General features: G+C 48.9%; 1 pseudogene; it reads right to left on the bottom strand.

Annotated features, from left to right (window-relative positions):
- Positions 1 to 389: 389 nt before the first annotated feature.
- On the bottom strand, positions 390 to 508 carry LOC133513877 (5S ribosomal RNA; annotated as a pseudogene).
- Between the last annotated feature and the right edge of the window lie 6,620 nt (positions 509 to 7,128).

The raw sequence follows: 7,128 nt of genomic DNA, 5'->3' as shown, positions 1-7,128 counted from the left end.
CATCAGTTGCTGACCAATGCTGGCTACCTATGGGCCTGACTAGCATCTTCTCCATTTTCCCAATCGACTGAGAAGCATCTACAACATTTCCACAATAAATCTTGTCCATCATTATGCTCTACTAGTCACTTTAAATTGCATACATATCTTGAAGTCTCAGTGCCCCTTGCACAATGGTCATTGCAACAGACGTTTGCTCGATTAGTCATTGAAACTGATCTAATTGCCAGAAGACTGCATCTTTTTGTGCACTTCTTCTTTTGCTTTTGGCTTGTCCCGTTAGGGGTCGCCACAGCTTGTCACCTCAGATGAACGTATCTTCGTTTGGCACAGTTTTGCACCGGATGCCCTTCCTGACGCAACCCCTCTGCATTTCAGCCGGTGAGAGAACCTTACAGGACCTGGTGTTCCCAGGCAGTTTCCCATCCAAGTATTAACCAGGGCCGAACCCGCTTAGCTTCCGAGATCTAACGAGATCGGGCCTTCTCAGGGTAGTATGCCCTTAAGTCATATTTTTGAGCACTAATAAACAATAAACATTACAGGCATTATCAGGTTACTAGCAACCTTTTATTGCTCTTGTGTCACATTTTAGAGTGATTCCAACTCCTGGAGAGGAATTAGATTCACCTGAATTCCTGCATAAATTGCTCATGAAATGCATGATTTGATATGCATTAAGTCATGGCAAATAAACAAACAGTATGTTTAAAAAAAATGAAAAATGTTACAGCTTGACATTTGCAAAAGAGCACCAGAGGATTTGACAGGGCCACGTCCAAAGTACTCTGTGTACAGATAAAAGTTGACTTTTTTGACAGGGACACTTATTGCTACATGTGTGAGAAAAATGACCACCATTAAGGTTTGATTTTCAGCTTGAAGGATAGAAAAATGTATTCACAAATGTAGTCTTGATGGAGTGGCCCAGTCAGAGTCAGGACCTCAACCTAATGATATTGATTTAACTAGGGAGTTTTGTAAACAGCAATGGTCCAAATTTCCACCTTGAACATCTATATTTGATTCTTTCTGTATCATCAGAAAGTACATATGTCAGGCTCTGAACAATTACCAATCAGATGATTAGTTTCATTTCTCTGGTCACAGTGAAATTTATAACACTGTTTAAAAAAAAAACCCACACATACACATTCTGGTATTTATTTTCACAGATATGGTGGATGTAAAAACTCTCCAAAGCCCTGTTAAAATGCTATGATTTTTTTCCATTTATAAAAGGGACTAAGATAAATTATTCCAAAATGTTTTCCACCATTTAATATAACTGTATGTGACCCTTATTTTTATCCCTTACACTTGGGAATCAAAAATAAAATGCTCAAACAACGTGGCTGCACAACCATGCACACCCTCTTATAACTGGGAATGTGACTACAGTCATCATCTAGTGGAGAAAATAAAGCACCCAGTTACATTGCCACAAACCAGACATCCCTCCTAAATTGTTCAAAAGATGAGGAAAAAAAATGGTCGTGCTGGATGCTAAGGAGCTGACAGTATCATGAAAGGGGCTGCAGGAATTTCTCCCAAAACTCATATGAGAAAACGTGTAGGAGGAAACCAAGGTTGAAGTTTTTGGCCATTCCAAAAGGTGTGCTTTGCACAACAACAACAAAAATACTGTGCATGATCAAAAGAGCTACACACAATGTAGCATGGTGGTGGCAGCAGCACGCATTGGGACTGTGTTCCAAACCTACAGGTAAGCCTTATGCGATGGGCAATTATGATTAGCTCCAAATACCATTCAATGCGTGTGCAACACATTCAGCCTCCTGTAAAATAAATAAATAAATAAATAAAATCTGAAAAAGCCCACTAATAGATCACTTTGATGATAACATAAAGTGAGCAGGGAGGGTTTCATAAAAGCGCAAAGTTGCTTAAGTCTCAGTCAATGCGCATCCCAGTGGCGGCCGTATTTGTCTGTGACGTCATGTCCAGCCATCACACGCACACAGATTATGACACACTGGATCCCTGGGATTGAAAACACACTGTGCCAAATGGAATCCCAGATGAAGGAGAGCGATTTTTGGATTTTTCTGACGCCCATTCGGAGACTAACATCTCAGAAGCAAATGAAGCAACCGGACCCATTTTACCATTTCGTTTCAATTCATATTTAGATATGCAGATCACTTTTCCAATGACAACAGACTCTCCTACAGACACAGACGAGTGGGGAGACAAGGAGGACGAGGGACCTGATGAAATATTGTAAATGATTGGCCCATAATTGTTCCATTTCCTAACCCTTTTACAAGTCTTATGTATATAGCATACTCAGGAAGACCCATGCCGGGCGAAGTAAATACGTCAGGGGTGCCCAGCTACTGGTGGCCGGTGAGGGGGAGCTCTATTCTCCTCCCTGCCCCCAGTGTGACCGCACGCACGCGCCTGCCTACCCGCCCGACCCACCTCCGCGTTGGGGGAAACGGCGGCCGACACGCACTGACACATTGAGCACCCATGACCTACGTACTTTAAGTTATTATGTCGTGGATCATTTGTTATGTTCTAAGAGAAGGACTCTTGCGTCATCAGACGCGGATTTCTAGAATGTTCCTATAAGAACGGTGATGACTGTCAACGAAGCTTTTTATTCATACTGCTGCTTTCGGATAAGTATACATATACACGGACACCACACTGCCTTCTGTCTTTTGGACATTTCCGGAACATTCGTTTGACTATGATGACGATAGAGATCGTGCACCAATGTCATAAAATCATGTGATTTTTGTTTACGTCGGCGTATTGCCAATCAAGCAAAGCATTGTTGAAAGTTAATTCCATTGAAACGAAACAAAATGTCTTATAGCACAACAAGAAGATAGATAGAAGCTGATGGTGAATGAAGTTACGTAGAAAAATTAGAGACACTTGGCATAGAGGATCCATATTTAATGCCTGTCAAGTTGTCTTAAACTCCCTCAGTTCTTTGCCCCCACTTGAAAAGGGCCTTGGTCTTCAAACACACAAACAACTCAAATCTTCCTCTTTTCACAGTTTGATGATCAAGGTGGTTAGATGGTGGTGGTAGATGATTAGAGGTCGATTAGGTTGAAAACCTTGAACAAAGAAGCACATTGAACAGATTGCAAATAAATAGGTCATCAAAGCATTACTTTAACCTCACTAAATTAATGACATACATTTAAGTATTCAAAAGTAACAAAGTAAATAAGCACCATAACTGAATGAATAAACCAAACAAAAGCATCCACTTTGTCTCCATGAATACTTTATTTGGATTAATTCAGAAGTTAGCCAAACACAAACATAGCTTGTAGCTGAAATGACACAAATTAACCAATTAGCATCCAAGTCCTTTCCCTACCAGTTGCGTCTGACCAGAAACCTTTGGGTTTTTTAGTTGCTTCTTGGTTACTTCAGTCGTTTGTTAGTGATGTATTCCTTTTGCTGTTAGGCTTTCTTTGTTCCACACCCAAGCTCACATTCCGTCGGTGAGCAATATGGCGACCCCTCGTCTCTGAATGGAAATTTGAAGAGTTGTGTGATTGGGGTTTCTCTGCCCCCTGCAGGTCTGGAGGGGAACAGGTGCTCTTCCTGTTAGTTGACTTGACAATGCCGAAGTTGATGTTTTCGCCGATAAGAAATTTGACTGTTAATTCGGTTCCCTGTCTTGTACAACTGGATATACACGTGTATCTGGTAAATACAGTAAGTCGTTTCAACACAGAAGAATTTCAAAACGTATAAAGGTCTGGGTGCATAGAAATACTTCCTTGCTGGATCTGTTCTCAATCAGGAATAAAGCCCACATAGTGATAGACCCACTCAGATTTTTCAATACAAATACCAATATTTAAATAAATGACCCCTGGTTTTACAAAACTTGCATTCATTAACTATGATTAGAAAAAAAAAATTCGGCCAGGGAGTCGTATCCCGTTTACGTGGAAGTGTATTGCTGCCACACGTTAACCTCCGTAAAACTCTCTTTGACAGACATTTTTTTTAATACGCATTGTTCTCAAATGAGTGAACTTGGTGTTATAAATACTTCTTGATAATTTGAAATTAAGAAGAATAATTCCTACCCGAAATTAAATGATCGCAACACAGGCGTATGTATTTTGTTGCGCACCATCCATCCCATTGAATTGCCAGAATCCATCAATCTTTTCTGGTCTTTTCAGCTGGTATTCTATAGAATGATATCGTGACAACCAACAAAACAACAGGTCTCGGGCAATTTGAAAAATGTGGTCCAGTTCAACGACTCCCGCGCTGCTGAGTAGCTTTGTTTGACTGGCAATATGGCGCACGGTGGGCGTCATGACGAACAAACACAAAATCCGCAGAGCGCAGGTGACGGGGCAGCCGGGCAGCTGGGGTGCCATGTTGTGACATGAGAACCGGCGCGAACCCTTTTGCGGCCTCCAGCAGGGAGGACCGTTACCTGGCTGCGGACCAGGGCGCTGTGGCATCTGGGATCAATTTGCCGGGGACCCGCAGTGACTGGCCGTAGATGAGTTCGGTGGATGAGGACAACAGGTCCTCCTTGGGGGCGCACCTGAGGCTGAGCATGACCCACGGGAGCTTATCCAACCAGTTGCCGTCCGTCAAGCCGGCACGCAGGGCTGCTTTCATGGAGCGGTGGGACCGCTCGCAGAGACCGTTTGCCTGGGGATGATAGGCGGTCGTGCGGTGCAGCTTGACCCCCAAACTCTCAGCGACTGCGTTCCAGAGTTCAGAGGTAAACTGAGGGCCACGGTTGGAGGAAAGGTCGCACGGGGTCCCAAAGCGCGCAACCCACGTGCCGATGAACGCCCAGTCATGTCGAATGAACACAAACTCCGCAGAGCACAGGCAACGGGGCACCTGGGGTGCCATGTTGAGACGTGGGAACAGGCACGAACCCTTTGGTGGCCTCCAGCAGGGAGGACCGTTGTCTGGCTGCAGACCAAGGCGCCGTGGCATCTGGGATGAATTCGCCAGGGACCCGCAGCCGCTGGCTTTAGACGAGCTCGGCGGACAAGAACATCAGGTCCTCCTTGGTCCTCTCATCGACTGTGTTCCAGGGTTCAGAGATAAACTGAGGGCCATAGTCAGAGGAAAGGTCGGACGGGGTCCTGAAGCGTACAACCCAAGTGCCGATGAACGCCCGGGCCACGTCTAACGACGGTGTCGAGGAGAGGGGAACGGCTTCGGGCCAGCGGGTCGTCCTGTCCACCATGGTGAGCAAGTAGGTGAAACCGTGCGAGGGAGGAAGTGGACCTACCAAGTCGACGTTGACGTGGTCAAACCTCCTCTCGGGGACAGCGAAGGGCTCCAAGGGGGGCTTTTGTGTGGCGATGCACCTTAGCCCGCTGACAGGCCACGCACGAGTCGACCCAGGCCTGCACATCTTAAGACCGCGCCACGCAAACTTCTGGGCCACCAGCCTCACGGATGGTTTCCTTCCGGGGTGGGAGAGGTTGTGGACCGCCTCGAAAACAGCTCCCCGCCAGTTTGCAGGGACCAGCGGCCGAGGCTGGTCAGCCGAGAGGTCGCACAGCAACCTGACGCCCGAGTCACCAACCGCGACTTCCTCCAGGCGCAAACCCGTGTCAGAAGTCTTGAGGGCCTGCACCCCGTGGTCCGAGGCCTGGTCTGCGCTCATGCGGGAGTAGTCGAGACCCAGATGCACAGTGCCGACGATCGCCCTGGAGAGGCAGTCCGTGACCACATTGGATTTGCCGGCGATGTGTTGGATGTCCGTAGTGTACTCCGAGATGAACGACAGTTGGCGTTGCTGGCGGGCGGACCACGGCTCGGCCACCTTGGACATGGCGAAAGTGAGGGGTTTATGGTTTATGGAGAACAGGATTTTGCCCGCCAGGTGGGCTGAGAAGTCCTGAATGTGTGGAACAGGGTAGCGGTCGGGCGTAGTGGCGTCGTTAAGGCAGCGGTAGTCACCACACGGTCGCCACCCGCCACTCGGTTTAGGGACGATGTGTAGCGGTGAGGCCCATGGGCTATCCGAGCGGCGGACGATGCCCAGGCACTCCATGTTGGCAACTCGGACTTAGCGACTGCTAGCTTCTTGGGGTCAAGCCGTCGGGCCCTCGCGTGACCCTTGGTCTCAATGTGGTGCTCGACCCCATGTTTAGTCGTGGCAGAGGAGAAAGTGGGCCGTGTCAAGCCAGGGAACTCACCAAGGAGGAGCCGGTACTTGGTGCCGTCCGAGAGCGAACTGGAGAGACCGCCATAAGTCGCCTCATTGCGGACGCAGGCGACCGTGGAGAAAGTCAGTGCATCCACCAGACGGCCCCTCTTAACATCCACCAGCAGCCCGTGGGCACAAAAAAAATCAGCGCCGAGGAGAGGGAATGAGACATCGGCAGTGACAAAGTCCCATGTGAAGCGCTGACTCCCGAAACACAAGTCCACAGTCCTCATGCCATAAGAGCGGATAGGGGAGCCATTAGCGGACAGTAGGGGTGGCCCATGAGTCCCGCCAGCGGCGTCCTCCGCAGTGGCCATCAGGATGCTCCTCTGGGCGCCGGTGTCGCAGAGGAATTTGCGCCCGGAAAGGGTGTCCTTGACGAACAGCAGCCGGCTCTTCGCTCCCGCGCTCACGGCCGCTGCGAAGCGTGGGCATTGGCGTTTCCCGACGCGTCGTAGTTGTAAGGGGCGCGGCACCTCATCGCTTTCGCACCGAAACGGGCATGGAAGTAGCACAAGCTTGTGCCAGCACGGCCGTCGGTGGCGATGGGGCCCCTGCTGGATCCCACCCCCGCTCCCGGAGGCGAGTAACTGCGCGTCGCGGCCAGCGTCTCAGGGGAGAAGCACTGGGTGGCCAGGAAGAAACGGTCGGCCTCCTCGGCCAGGGCCCGGGGCTCAGTGACAGTACTGTTAGCGAGCGCCGTCTGAACATGCGGTGGCATGTACCTGAGAAACAGTTCCATGAAAATGAAATTGGGCTCTTCCGTGCCCAGCAGGTTTAGCATTATTTCCATGAGTTCGGAAGGTTTGCTGTCCCCCAGTCCATTAATAGCCAACAGACGTCGGGCACGCTCCGGCCGTGAAAGCTCAAAAACCTTGAGAAGGTGAGCCTTGATCCCAGCATACTTATCTCGGCCCGGGGGAGAG

The sequence above is a fragment of the Syngnathoides biaculeatus genome, chromosome 15 (genome assembly GCF_019802595.1).
Source record: "Syngnathoides biaculeatus isolate LvHL_M chromosome 15, ASM1980259v1, whole genome shotgun sequence".
Classification (NCBI taxonomy): domain Eukaryota; kingdom Metazoa; phylum Chordata; class Actinopteri; order Syngnathiformes; family Syngnathidae; genus Syngnathoides; species Syngnathoides biaculeatus.
Note: the sequence above shows the minus strand (reverse complement) of the source record. Positions and strands in the feature narration are given on the sequence as shown.